The sequence below is a fragment of the Aphelocoma coerulescens genome, chromosome 12, assembly GCF_041296385.1.
Source record: "Aphelocoma coerulescens isolate FSJ_1873_10779 chromosome 12, UR_Acoe_1.0, whole genome shotgun sequence".
Classification (NCBI taxonomy): domain Eukaryota; kingdom Metazoa; phylum Chordata; class Aves; order Passeriformes; family Corvidae; genus Aphelocoma; species Aphelocoma coerulescens.
The window spans coordinates 16,408,336-16,423,617 of NC_091026.1; the positions used below are offsets into that span (position 1 = coordinate 16,408,336).

At 40.7% G+C, this 15,282-nt stretch overlaps 1 protein-coding gene and 1 long non-coding RNA gene across 9 annotated transcripts in view; one reads left to right on the plus strand and one right to left on the minus strand.

Annotated features, from left to right (window-relative positions):
• The window catches only part of TAFA1 (TAFA chemokine like family member 1), a 219,923-nt gene that overhangs the window by 114,040 nt on the left and 90,601 nt on the right, over positions 1-15,282 (plus strand). The gene's annotated exons all lie outside the window — the stretch shown is intronic.
• Positions 5,040-8,579, minus strand: LOC138117567 (uncharacterized). The gene is made up of 4 exons (XR_011154715.1): positions 8,494-8,579; positions 8,246-8,402; positions 7,781-7,898; positions 5,040-6,253 (listed from the first exon to the last, which is right to left on the minus strand). It is a non-coding gene; the product is annotated as an uncharacterized lncRNA (long non-coding RNA).

Below are 15,282 nucleotides of genomic sequence, written 5' to 3' on the forward strand. Positions count from 1 at the left end.
GCACCTGATTGTGTGACAGGTAGAAAACTAAATATTTGCTCATTTCAAGTAAGACAATATATCTTCTTTACTCAAAATGCCTCCTTTAAACCCTTTTTTAGATCCAGGAACATAGGAAATATTTGCTGTATCATGAAGAATGTCAAGAAACAAAGTTGGTTTTTTTTCCTGCATGTCATAAGGTTGACCTCAATACATTTTTTCAGGATTTAATTAATAATGTTCCTATCAGTGTTATAAATCTTAAGAAAATTACCTTTTGTTGGCCCAACTTTTCCTTTTCTTCCAGCTCTGTCTCTGCTCATGGCTTTGCAGATTATTGTTTCTGCTTCAGACACCCCTTGTTCAGACCAAACCATATGTTCCCACAAACTCTTGGTAGATCAGCACCTTCTGTGGGACTGGAGCAGCAAAACCTCAACTCCCCTTTTCATTCAGGGAGTGCACCAGGAGCCTTCCTGCCAAACTACTTCCCATCCTTTTAATAACTCCTTTAACTCTCCCATCTCCAGTTTGATGGCTTCTGTTTTACTGCAGAGTGAGCTTTCCTCTTAAAGTTAATGACACTCTTTGGTTTCTAAGTATGCAGTAAATTGGTCCCAAGGTGTCTTATGACTTTGACTTGTTGAAACATCCACCCCATTCCTTGCACATCTTCCCTCATATTAAACCATCCCTACCCAGTTTGTGACAGTGATGGAGCTTCTGTGCAATGCTTGTGATTGTGTCGTTATTAATTAAGAATTGCACATCTGCAATGTTGAGATGTATTTGCTGTGTGGAGACACACAGAACTCCAAACACATACACCTAACTCAGACAAAAATTTTATTAAGGAAGAAGTCATCATATGCATCATGGAAATTACTCTCTCATTGAAAAATTGTAAGAAATAGGAGGAAAAGAGGATCATTTATTCATCATAAAATGCCACCTATTGAAATAAATGAATCCTATCTATCAGATCATGCTTTCTTTTCCACCACAGCAGCCCAGATCTTACAATAAGCCTGAGGTATATTATATGTTTTCCAGACAAAAGCAATCTGAAATATCAGATTCATGATCTGGTAGAATTTTGCTGCCTAGGAAACCTAATGGTATGTAAGGATCAGTGTTATGTGATCCTGGGTAGCAATGAATGATAGGATGTTCCTAAGCCAGAAGAATCCATGAATATGTGTAACTAAAGAAAACCAAACCTGTGCTATAATGATCTCAGGAGAATATAAAGGACTTCAGTTCCCTTTCCAGCAATGTGCAGGGATGCACTGGTCATTCATGTGAAATGTGAAACAAAATATCTCCATGACAAAATATCATAGAATGTTTAAAAAGTGTGTCTTCCTATGGGAAATTTAAACCCACTCAGAAAAAAAAAAAATCAAAAATGCAGATAGCTCCTTACAAATGCTCTAACTCCTGCACAAGACACATGGGTTTTAATTCCACAAGAAGTTCATAACAGTGCTACATCTGTCAGTTCAGACAAATGAAAACAGAAATTGCAGATCCTCTGGCACTGTACCTGTTCTGATGAGCCATGCTACTCTCTTGGGCATATCACTTGGCACTCCTAAATAATAATAAAAATATAAATAATAAATACTAATTAATTGGAATAATGTACTATGGAACAAGAAAACAAGGCAAGTGGCTTTCTTGCATAATGAATATAAATAATACCATACTGAGAGTTTTGTCAGTCTTTCTCAGTACCACTTTCTGAACACTTTTGCTCTGAATGGTCTGCTTGGCCTGTCATTCATGTGGCTTTTGAAATAAAACAATCCTCCTCATGCAAGCACTCAGGGTAATTACTGAGGCCACTGCTTAAATAACTCTGCTGGAGTGGCTCCATCTGTGAATGTGTGAGCCCACGAAAAATTATTCACTACACTTGTAAAGAGAAAAGGAGAGACACACGGAAACATTGCAGATAACCTCAGGGCGTAGCAGTAGGTCTAGAACAATTAAATAAAAGATTTTCTGAAGGTGACCCTGTGGATGTTCATTCCTTACTCTTGTCAACAGTGGACCATGATGGCAAGGCGGGCAGGAGGTAGTAATGGGACAGTTTGATTGATCAGTGAATGTCAAATTAATTCAGCTGGAAGCTTGCCAGAGCAAAACACAAAACTGTGCTGTGGAATAAATAGAAGAGTGGATTTGATACTTTGGCTAGAACAATGCCCTGAAACCATCAAAAAGATGTCTCAGGCAAGAAAAGCTAAAAAATGAATTCTGTAATGAATTATTTGTCATTCAAAACAGATTCAGTTGTACAACTGAAGATGAAAACGAGAAGCAAATCTTAGCAGGTTTGCCAAAAGGAGAAGCAATATCTTAGAAAAATGTTAGTGGGACAGATGACAAATATTCATTTATCTTTAGGCAATCTGAAAATTCAGCCTTTTAGATTAAAATCAAAGGAACCAGTCTGGAGTATTCAGTAATTTAAAACGTAAGGGAAGAGGGCCCTTTTTTCACAGTGTTTTATATGTACAGGCACGTATCCTTTTACAGAGCTTCTTCAGAATCAATCTTGAGAAGATTGGTCTATTAAATATATTTATTTGGATTTGATTGCAATAATTTATGAAATGTTTATGGTCTTGTGTATACACAGAGGGGAACCCTGGCTTGTTGAGCTGGTGGCAAAGCTTCCCTGACTTCACGAGGTGCTGGGTATTACTGCTGCATGTACGATTCATTGCCCCTCCTGAACTCAGATTTTTATCTGATAGTTGTATATATAGTGGCTATTTTCCAACTTAATTCAGCCCACTTTACTCCTTTGAGCACAAAAATAATATCCACATCCTTAACAATACTCTTGCATGAGAATAGGTATCCACAAACTTATGCCTCCAAAGAGCTCATTGCTGCTGTAGGGCAGCTCCCTTTCCAATGTGGCTGCACATCCAGAAAACCTTCTCGCTCATGAATGTTACCTTTGTTTGACATAATGGGGTTGGGAGGAAGGGAAGTGGTGGGGCTATGCAGAGATGGGCAAGAGGCAGGAAAACCTCCAGCACAGCCCCATCAGTTGTAGCATCCCACCCTCCTTTTCCCCAGAGCAGTTTCAAGGGATACCCATGCTTTTGTTTTTACAACCAATTTTCTTAAACCAAAAATCTGGCCCAGTAAATGTGAAGTCTGCACAGCAGTTATGCCAGCACAGAGTTGTACCAGCTGCTGGTAGCCCATAATTACATAGCTGCATACTGTTAAATGTTCTTTTTCACAACCTAAGTGGCATTGTCCTATTTAGACTGTAAAGGTACTTATAGCAGGTACTTTATGATGTGAACTTATTCTTGAGTGGGAATTTGCTGCAGTTTCCCACAGGATTGGTACTTATGCTTCAAGTGCAAGGCAGTATAGAAAGATTTCTAACTGGCCTTCTTTATCAGCCCTTTATGCATCTGCTGCTCTGCTGCAGGTAGGAGGATTTTCCTTCCAAGTGTAGTGCTGATGTTGAAAGCACAGAGAGAGCTCATATAAGTAGGGTTAGTTCATTTGCTGAGTGTCTCCTGGGATTTTTCATGCCATCACACTTGTAAATTAATTTCCTTTGGCTATTCTGTGCTCCACTTGTGTTAATTTTCTATGAACATTTCTACAATATGGTTTTATCAATTAAAATATTCATTAAATGACTGTTTCGAGACCAAGATGTGTTTGCAAGGTCTGCTGTGGTACTTGCTCATATACTTATTCTGAAACCATGAAGTGCTCTTGCATTGTGTGTAAGAAATCCTTGTTTTTAAAAATGTCCACCGAAAACAGTGGCAGATTAGTGAGAAATGTTGCTCCAGTGTTAGAAGATTCTCAGGGCTCCAAATGTGTCTGCTGAACACCAGGAAAGGCTGATGGTAAAGCTCTTTGTGCAGTCACAACTCCATCACCTTCAATGGATATACCATAGATCAGGTTTTGTATCTGGAGGAATAGAAATAAATTCCTCAAGGTGAGTTTCCTGTGAGTGGCCAAACCTGGAATTTTGGCACTGCAAAGGCTCAAAAACTGGGGGCCCATTCTGTGCTGTGCAGAAAGAGCAAGAGGAAAGTACGCAGTGGTGGGACAAGGTCCTGTGGTTCTTCCCCACAGGCACCACTCACAAATCCACTGGTGTTATTTTGTCACAACAACAGGACTGCTGTGAGCACATCTGGGCCTCGTGGCACAGACTGGAAGGTGGATAGGAAAAAAATGGGAATTTAGCCACCAGCTTTAGTGGAAGACAGAATGAGGTGTTGTCTTTTTTATGCATTTGTCTGCAGTGATTAATTTTTCAGGGAGTCAGGGCAGCCAGCTGCCACTGAGAGATCTGTTCCTGGGCTCCAAGTGTTCAGTAACTTCCCAGCAGGAGAAGCCTTTGTCCCCACCTCATCTCTTTTTCGGTCGTTCACATTATCACTTGATAAATATCTCATGACTTGATGGTCTGTTTTACCCAGACCTGCACCTCAGAGACCTCCCTGCAACTTCTGCCATCCCAAACCAAGGAATGCAATGCATCAATAAAAAAAAATAATGACTTGATGTGACATGAAGTGAGACCTGCAATACCCTCGGTATTGTGTGTTGGACACATTGCACTATGTCACAGGCTGGGGGTTTAATGGCTTGCTACAGTTCTACTGAAAAACTTTATTTTTTTTCATCTGAGTAGAAAGTTGTCATATATTGAGGAATAATAAGTCACCCTGATAGAAGACAGAGCCTCTTGATGTGATCTGTATAATTACACAATTCCAATTACATTCTTAGCCCATTGTTTCTGCAGCTGTAAGTGTATCAAAACACTTGTTGGGCACTACCTGCCCTTGGTGCAAACTCCTGGGTTTTTGATAGCAGTCACCATATCCTGTCAGGGTGGTGGAACAACTCAGGGGTAAGAAACTACCATGCAAAAATTTAGGCACCCACTTTGAATGCCCTTAGTAGGAGCCTGATCTCTGATGGGCTGAACCACCTTCGAAAAATGCCAGTTTCTTTCCACCATGAGGGAAAGCTCAGGAGTAATTTGGGTGCCTGAGCACAGTGCTTAAACTATGCATCCTCTGCAAAAGGCCAAAATTATCCCTAAAACTGCACAGCCTGTCTCCAGGAGCAGACATTTGCACATTGGTAAATCTCACTTGACTTAATTTTGGCACTGAAACCCTCTCTTGTTTTCAGAGATGCAGATTGCCTATGTGTGCAGGGAAAGGCACAATACCACAGTTAAACTTCCAAGGATTCCCACAGAAAAGAGATTGCTGAGAGATTTGGCTCTTTAAACTCTCAAGGCTGGAAACCTGCTGCTTTTCAAAGTAATAATTTTGTTGGTCTGAGTTTGCACCTCTTGCAGTCCGTCATCAAATTCAATGGGAAGGATCTCAGCCTACCCACTACCTAGACATTCCACCTCTTCTTTCTTGGAATAAAAATAAGTATGTTCCTCTTCACTGTGATAGAGAGCTATTTAACTCTCCAGTTCATTTACAATAATATCCTCCCCTAATATTTATTGTACGTGTTGAAAATTTTTACTTGATCTTCATTTCCACATAATGTCCTTATGCCCATGTGATAATATTTTGATTTTCCAGCTGATGTACATTTCTCAGTAATGCAGCTCTTGAATGCATAGCCATGGCTCTGAACTTTGAAGAGGTATCATAGGACTGGAATGAACCCGAAAGTTGCTTTAAAAACCTCTCTTATCTTAAAACACTTCATGCAAAAAATCAAGTGCAAAGCATTCCATTGATAAAAGATTATTTAGCATGTTTGAATAGCTTTCCAAAGAAGCCATATATCTAAAATTTAGTCACATTTCTGTAAGCCTGTGCTGGTGTTTCTGATATGATTTTTATTAATATTAAAGTAACGGAAATTATTTTGATTTTTTCCCAAGAGAAATAGCAGGTTTTAGTGTGATGAAAGGACAAGCACTTGCTGAGATTTCTGTTGCTGTGACTCATTTACTGTTTCAGTAATTAGCTTGGAGGATTTCTTTTTCTGCCACTTGGCATTCCCAGAGCATATGAGGGAAATCCTGGTGGTTTCTGTTTGTAGCAGCTGAGATGAGAAAGGTGCTGGGTCACCCCTGAACACAGACTTGGGCCTCGTCCCCCACTGTGCCATCAGCAGGGTGGGTGCCTGTCCCCTCACTTCCCAGCTAATTAAAGTGTCAGGTCCGAGCAGATGGATTTGGAGGTGGAGTGCTCCTGCCGGGGATGTGGCATCTCAGAAGGGTCACCTTTGGGGATGGAACATTTGAAAACATATGGGAGGAAAATGCCACTTGGGAGGTTTTTGACACCTTGAGTTTCTAAATTGGCAGTTGGATATGAGGGGAGATTACTGCAGGGAGGTTTTCCCCTTCTTCCGAAAAATCCTTTGCCGCATTTTGCAGTACAAAGCAATTTTTAAGTGCAGGGAGGGTGAAGGGAGGGAAGCATTAAAGATAAGGATTATATTAAGGGAAGTGGCCAAGTTTGGAGCCACAGCAGCGTGACAAGATTGAGGCAGAAGAGCAGAGACTGATTTTTGATGTGGGATAATTTGACTGATGACCATGACTATCACTCCCAGTTTTACATATTGTAATGAATGCAGGCATGCAGCAAAAAGAGTTTGGTAGCATCTGATACATGAAAGTATGAATATGATATTAGGTGCTTTTAATTGCTGGATTTTTGGTGTCTCTGGCTCTTTTTTAATAATTTCCATTGTTATTCTTTCTTAAGAAGCTATAAGGGAGCTCCTTAGCTCTACTGAGTGCATTGGATATGGAATGTACAAAACAATTGAATTGTTTCTATACTCTATAATAGTAAGCGAGTTATTTTGTACAAGAGCAGCTTTTATAAAGCTTCTCCCTAATTAAGCTACTTCAAGCACCCTTCTGAGCTCGGTGTATATTGGCCTAGGGTCAAGATCTGCTCAGTGCAGAGGAGGGGCACTGGGGAGCCCATTACAGGTCTCAGCCACACAAACCCATCTGCTCCTGCCCTGACTTCAACTGCAGCATCTGAGGGGGTGGCTCCAAGTTGCCCCCAGTTGCTCCATGGCCTCAGAGACTCCCAGCTGGATGGGAACTGGGAAAAAGGAGATTTCTACCCATTACATGCATTGTTCTCAGCCAGGATCATACTCCATCAAGGTGTGCTCTGTTAGTGGTTGGGAACAAGCAGGAAGAAACTGTGGCCCTTTAAATATAGTCCTGCTTCACCATTACATCTGTCTCCTCTCAGCAATATCTGCCAGTCCTCAACAGCCTAATTTATGTGAGTGGGTACTGCTCTCCCCAGACTTCATTACAATTAAGTAGTTACAAATTGTATGAAAATCTAGTCACGATACTGCAAAAGTTTCCTTAGGATATTCTAAAGGAATCTTTTCATATGAAGCAGAGAGAAAAAAGCAGTAGCTTCACTGATCTCAAATGGAGATCCTTGACGTGCTGATATTCTTGGAAGATTTCTGTCAAAAGCTTAAGATCAGCTGTAAATATTTCTGTCAAAAAAATATTTGAGCTACAGTGTTGGGGAGACAAATACTAATCTTCGGACTTCGGGATGATGTATTTATTGAACAAATGCTTATAAAAATTAGCCACAGGGCAGTTCTAAATAAAGTTGTTATCTGCAAATACCACATTAGATTAAAAAAAAACAAAAAAAGAAAGAGATAGAATTTGTTGTCCTTACTTAAGTGAGATAAAGTGGGTAGTAGGATGCCTCTTTGCAGCTCATTTGCTGACATTTGAGACACTTAAACTCACCTGTGAAGGATTCTGGCCAAAAGAAGGGTTGCACTTGAGCAGCTCTGGAAGCAGGGCTGATTTGAAATTTTAAAATTATGAGAAGAAAATCTTCTTGCTGGAGGAGTCAAGGACAAACCTGGAGTAAAAGGGAACTGAATCAGAAATCTTTTGTAAATTATACTCCCAGGCTACTTAAGAAGAAAGTTTCACGGATGTAAGGAAAAATAAGTCCTTGAGCTTGATGCCCACCATTTCTAGATAGCTGGTGAGTACTTTTATTGTGACTGTGTTTATGTTTTTATGACTTGTGAGGAGTTTCAAGTATTTGATGTAGTTTGACAAAATATAATCATAACAGGAACACTGAGGAAGGTGCAGGAGGCCACTGGGGAGCTTTGTCAGCTGTGGTGGCTCTGCTCAAGAGGGTCCCTGCACAGGCTGCACAAAGAGCAGCTCTGGGAGCAGGGAAACTTCCAAACAAACCTCTCTTTCTGATCTCCAGAAGTCTGCTTTTGGATAGGGCTCCCAGGTCTCTGGGTAGAATTCCCCAACACATTCAAGAAGGAACATCCAGGTTTCTGATGGAGTTTATTCTGTCTCTAAATACTGACAGATTATCCTTGCCAGAGACATCTCACAGCTGAAAATGGGGGAAAAGCACACATCAAAATGGTCTTTTTCTCTTTTTTCTTTTTTTAATAATCTTAAATAAAATAAATGAAGGTACTTACCATAAAATAATTCACTAGGAAAAGAAGCTTTCAGTGCCACAGTACCTAGTTCTCTACTGTTGATATTCATAGAATGATATTCAGCTCTAAAATGCAAATGTTAATGAAAAAGAGGATCTTAATAAAAGCAGCCTTTTCATATTTAGGTTGCCTTTTGTTTTTTTTCTTCAAGTTGCAGAGTTATTGCTTTGCAAAAACCATTAAAAGCCTCCTGTAACTGCACTCTCTGTTGGAGAAAGATGTCATGTCTAAAAATGTTGTCACCTTCAAAATACTGTGAAAGTCAGAGCCAAGTTATTTTAATCAGGCAGTGCTGGAAGTTGTGGGTAGAATCATAATGGGAAAAGCAGCATTTACCTTTATATGGCCGATGCAGTAATCCTGGCTTCTCTGGGGAGACGCTCAGAATTATGTGGATGGTGAGATTAGTGTATTACTAAAGCATTTGACAGCAACAACAGCTACTGTGTTGGCTCTCTAATGCATTAATAATACTTAACTTTTCCTAGTTTAAAGCCCCTTTTTTACAGGTTTCTTGTGCCCATGCCTTCCTCACAGCAGCCAGCTCTAGCTGGCTTGAGAAGTGGAGGAATAAGAAAGTTTTCTTAGGGAAGTGATTGATTGAGGTGAGGTTGGGGCTCCTATGGGAAACAAAGGAGGCTGCCAGGTTCATGCTTTGGAAAATGCCACTGAACAACAGTGTGTTTTTTATAAAGGAAGAGACTTTCTGATTTGGGAGAGATGTGACATTGTGCAGGAAAAACCTGATGGACATTCTCAGATGAAGGGTTAATAAGAGAGTCGTTTTGTAGCCAACATAAAATTCAGCTTGCATTGAAGGCTTCTCCATTTGGAAAGGTCTTTTTTTTTTTTTCCTGCAGGGGAAATCACAGTAGGTGAGAGCTGGAATAAAGGAGATTTCTTACCCATTCTCCACCACCTGACCCCATGCCTCACAATTTATGCCTTGTGCTGCTTTATCTCACCTTCTCCATTTGCTGCCCCCACCAGCTCTGATGCCAATTGTTAAAATGCTTCCCATTGGGACTTTTCACAGGCTTTGCTTTAAAGTTGCATCTCACTCATGGAGGTTCTGTTCCAGATTCCCTGCACTTGCTTATTTATGTGTAAAATCTGTTTTTCAGCAAAAGCACAGACCTGAGCAGGAGTTTCTGTGACATGGGCAGAGTTTCCCCTGTCTAAGAGCAGGATTGCTGGCAGGGTCAGGCCAGCACAGCAGAAGCAATGCACTTCACACAGGGCCTGGGTGTTGCAGGGGAGAGCTCTGCTCAGGCTGGGGTTTGCTTGCAGTGCTCCATTAACAGCATTCCCATCCCGAGTCTTGTTTGCCTGTCTGCTCCTAACAGAACCCCAAAGAGCATCGTGTACTCGCACAACCTCAGTAATTATCCCAGCTACCTTGGCTCCTGCCTCCCAAGCCAGGGCTGCCAATCTCTCTTCTATTACCAACCAGATAAACAGGCCTTCATAGCCCTCTTAATTGACTTTTTGGGAGAACTGAAGTTTACCTATTCTGCCTGGCTGATTTGCTAACAAGGCTCAGCTGCTTTCTCTGGGCCTTGACAGGCTGGAGAAGGATTTTCATGGCTTGGCTGAGTTCACAGGCTTTGGAACAGCTGCCAGTAGTACCTGAGGGCTGCTGTCAGTGGCTTCATCTCTCCTGTGAGAACCTTCCTGTGCATGTCCAAAATAAGCACTTTTCTCATTGAAAAAAAGATGAGCGAATGCTCCTTCACCATCCCTTAAACAACCTCTTCCCCTTTCCTTCACTTCTCACAAAACTATCCAAGAAGCAGTTTGTGGCAAGGAAAATAATGAACCTGTATGTGGTATTTTACTGCTATTTTCTATCTGTGTATACTATGTCAGATATATTGAAAGGAATGGGATTTATAACACTATTATGGTTCTGATAGTGGGCCCTATCTATGGCTAATCTTATTTTTTCTCTGAGCTCCCCTGTCCTTTGTTGCACTCTGATTTGATTATTTTTTTGTAATGTAGTGATATCAATCTCTAGGAGGCAATGTTCTGTCGCAATTAGAATTACTAGACGGCACTATTTATAAAATGAGGCCAAAGTGACTAGGTAGTTATTTCCTTTTCTTTTTTTTTTTTTTTTTTTTTTTTGTAGTTATAGGCTCATTAGAGGAGCCTCATCCACTTGTGGCAGGCAGGCCAGAGCACACCTTATTAGTGCTTAGTAGGAGAAAACCCTGGCGTGAGGCACCAAAGGTTAGTTACAGGTGTATTTCATGATAGATCTAAAACTCTCTATTTTAACACTTGCTCTAAAGCAAAGCTGCTGAACCATGGCTCTGTATTGCAGTACATTAAAATGTGATGGTAATTACCCTCATTATGAAAACATCTCCTCATACCTCTTGAAATACTTTCTTCAAAAATATATTAAGGGCGAGCACACCAGTCAAGCAATCCACAGAACGTGGGGGGTGAAGGGTAGGAGTGCAAATGTACATTCATGGACTGCAGAGGTGATGAAGAGGTGTCCCTCCCTGACTGAATTCTACTGCAAAATGCCATCTCTCAGAAAAGGCCTAATTCAGCACTCACCAGTCAGAAGTTTCCCTTTGTCCTTCCTGGAATCAGCACTTGGAGAGTCCCAGTGGTCCCTGTCTGCCTTATCCAGGTCTGGTGTTGGACTGACCAATTAAAGGGCTTTTGTGTAGGTGTGTGCTTACCTGGTGCTCCCTCACAGATGCTCCCTTTTGGGAGTTCTGAGGTGACAAAGGGAAAGGTGGTTTAGCTGGAAAAAGGACTCATTAAAAGTTAGGTTTGTGTTTCCAACCTGTCTGTGCACACAGGGAAGAAACAGTTCTTGTGCCTAGTATGTAACCCACAGGATTTGGTTTGAAGGGCTGTATTAGCCTGGAGACGAAAGAGGGAAGCCCTAATTAGAAATAAAACAAGCAGGTTTTCAGTCACCCTGTACTTGGTGGGATACAGAAGAGGCCTTGCAGTAAGAAAACTCCTTGATCTACTGAGTTTCCCCAACTGCCACCTCCTAGGAAAGCTGTTCTATTGAGTGAGAGAACAAAAATAGGATATATCTCCCCATCCTGAGCAGTGGTAATGTGTTCTGCAGTGTGCTTCTTAGCAGGGGACAGCAGTTTGATAAGGATCAACATCTGATCCTTACAATGCCATGGAAAACTTTGCTGACATTTCTGTGTCTTGCAGTTTGCTGCTCATTGGGAGCCTCCAGGAGCTGTATGAGCTGAAAACCAGTCAGCTGGGTAATCGTGGTAATTAAAAGAGATGTAAACTTTCAAAGTAGCTGACACTTAGTCATTACACCGAGCTGTCATGCTTGACTGAGCTAACGTTAATTCCGATATCCCATTATATCTTGCTGATATCAGTTTAAAAGATAGCTGCTGTGTTTTTTCAGCAACTTGCAGCTACAGTCATAAAAGTATTGATTGCAGTGGGCTTTGACAGATGTGAGATGTATTTAAGAGAAATTGTGCCATGGATATTCTTTTACCTCAACTGCTCAATGCTGTATGGATTCCAGATATATCCTTCTGGATTTCACTGGTAAAGTCCTGTGGAATCTGTCTGAGAGGTGCAAGATTGAAGAAACACCTTCTCCTGGGCTGTATTTTTGGTTTTCTTAGCATAGATCTCTTTGATTTTTGTATCTGAACTACAAAGGTGCTGGGGAATGAGAGAAAAAGCAGGTTTTAGCCAACTTAGCCATTTTCTTTGAGCCTTCCCCACATGCTAGGGTACAGACCTCAGCTGAAGTGAAGTCTTCTAATTGACTTCAGCAGGCTTTGATGGAGGGGCTGAGCACTGAAGTTTTCTATTCCTTGGGAAATATCTACATATTTAAGAGTTATTTTATCTTGTCTTCTTGCTGGAATCCCACTGATTTCCCAGTAGTGAATTATTATTTTAATACCTTGTTAGATTTCTTTAGATACAGAAATATCAGCCAGTGGAAGCTGCTGGGAGCCCTGTAAGAGCTATGGAGAAGTTCTCAGTTACAGGATGCAAACTCTATGGAAGTGGCAAGTGGGGTGTTCACAGCAGCCTTGGTTCTTACGGGGGACTGGAAAATATGAAGTTTCCATGTTCAACCCCTAAAGGATTTTTATTTTCTTGTCATAAAGTACCTCACCCTTCTTTATCTTGTAAATGAATTTTATTAGGGAATACATTCCATTTCTTCTTTTCTATATGGAGTTTTGAACCAATCCATGTGCCCACCCTGAAGCATGAGGAAGTTACTGCAAGTTGTCCTGGAATAAGAAAACTGAAGAAATTTTTTCATGTCCTTTAAAAAAAAAAATCACTAAAATTCCAGCAACATGAAAAACTCAATAAACCTAATTACTGACATCTCCTTCTTTAAAATCATGTGCTAGCTTACAGCATGACAGGAAAAAGAAATCAGAAGCAATCCCCCAAACTTGCATGAGAAGTAGGAATAGCAAAATGAAATGGGTAAAAGATTATTCATAGTTTATTTCTCTGTTTTTGGACAAAAGAATTGTGACACTGTGGGCTTTCATGGAGACAGGCATGCTGGCATTATGAAAAAAAAGACCAGAATTCAGCTCTATCTAAAGATTCCAAAGCTGTCATCAAATCATTGTATGCCTTAGAGTGGAGCTTGCAAAAATCATTCCTCAGCTAATATTCTCAGGGACAAGATGTAGTTTGATTTGGCTCTTCCAGGAGATATTCCTGAACGCCTTGGAAAGCAGTATTTTAAAATGGGGGCGAGGGAGGGTGGTGCAGAGCTTTATTTTTAAAGCTCTTCAGATCACAACATCAGTGAGGATGGAGACTCTTCTTCTCTCCTTCGAAAATGCATCTTGGATCTTCTATTTTATGCCTAATTGGGAATTGTTTTAATGGGCTTATGAAAATCAGCCTGCCTTCCAAAATGGTTCAGCAGTTGGTTTTGTTTGGGTTAATGTTTCTGTTTGTTGGTTTCTACACTCCAGTATAGAGGAATTTTGGACTTGTTTTTGTCAACCTTTGCGTTTGATTCATATGTAATAGACCCTTAATGCTGTGTAAATAGATTAGCCAAAATACTATCAAAAAATGCATTGAAAGATGCTGTAGACAACAACCCCATAACTCAGTGTTCCTGTACTGAGGCATTATGAATACCAACAATTTACCTTTTTTTTTCCTTTCCCCAAAGCTGATTGACAGAGAAAATGAAAATGGTAAATAAATGTCCATGCTAGTTTATTCAAAGAGGTGCACAGCCTTTTTTGTATGCATCCCACAGGTTATTTAATAAGATTTGTGCACAAGGCTCCCACACAGTGCTTACCCGCCAATGGGAAATATACACATTACATGGCCACTTCTAGATGCAGGAGGATGAGAGGCCCAATGCCTATTTATTCAGTCAGCAGTGCCATTATTACTATGGAAGGAAGGGATCTCACAGCTTGAAAATCCAAAGTCTTCTCCCCCACCCCTACCATGGCAGCAGTAGCTTCCATGAATCACATGAGAATAATTGCTGATGGAGAAGTACCTGCTTTTAAATCCCTCAGGAAAATGATTACAGATATGTTTTTGCTCAGGAGACCCCACAAACATCACTAAAGTAACAGGCAGACATTGCAGAGCAGAGACATCTTTCTTTTAGCCTGGTTGGAGATGTAGGCAGAAGGCAAATTCAGGTGTGCCCATAGTTAACTTCATGCACAAAATAAAGTATGAAAAGGCTCTCGGCTGTCCCGTGCTTGGGTCAGAAAGGGAAGAGATTTTGTGAATTTAGTTTAAAGTGTTCTACAAAATAACCTTGTGGGTGAAACTAAACCAGGGACAGGTTTTGAACACACCATAAATGGCTTCTGGTTGTGGGAGAGCTGGTCTCAGGGCAGGTGTACCCATTTTTATTTCTAGATTTATTACCCTGAGTGCTTCTGCTGGTCCCTTCACTTGGTTTGCTCTTCTAGCTGCTAATTTTAGGGACTTTTTGGTGTTTGGTTTTGGTTTGTTTTTGGGTTTTTTCCCCCATTGATGGGAAGAAGTCATTTTTCTCCAGTTGTTCCTTCTCAAAAGATGAAATGGAAAATATCTCATAACTGGAGTGTCTGAAAGCTACATCCAGTGTGCACAGCTGAACATCAGCACGGGGAATCAGAAAGAGCAGGTCCTTTAGCAATCCTGTTAATCAGTTAAAATATTGATGGACTGTTTTATAGGGACTGGGCAAGCCAGATTTTCAGAGCTATCCATGTGAAATGCAAAGATAAAGGAAAGAGTGAGGGAAAATTCCTTTCTCTTCTCTTCCTGTGTGTCAGTATAAAGCCTACACTGGCACAAATCAACATTGACTTTTCCATTTCTACTTCGAAGTGGGTTTTGTCTGCCTTTTGGTAAGATGTGGAAATTCCTTGTTGCTCAGGGGTGTAAATTAGCATGGAAAATGTGTTTGTGAGAAAAAGAAGCACAAGTTTTTAATGGCTGTTTCCTATAGGTGCTTGGAATTGTATTTATTTCATTTAGTAAAACTTTGAAATGTGTTCTATTCTGGCAAAATCGTGTATCAAGCACATCCATGGAAATGAGTTGGTTTCACTTCCAATCCTGATTTTGTCAAATTACATCAGGATGTAGTTTCCTGAGTCCCTGGAGTTGTGTTTTTGTCCCTCTGTCACCACGTGTGTCCCAGGCATGAGCTCAGAGTAGTGTCCATCCTATTGTGTTACTGATTAAAGAAAAAAATCAACCTGGCATCCAGCTCAAAGATGTTAAAGATACTGA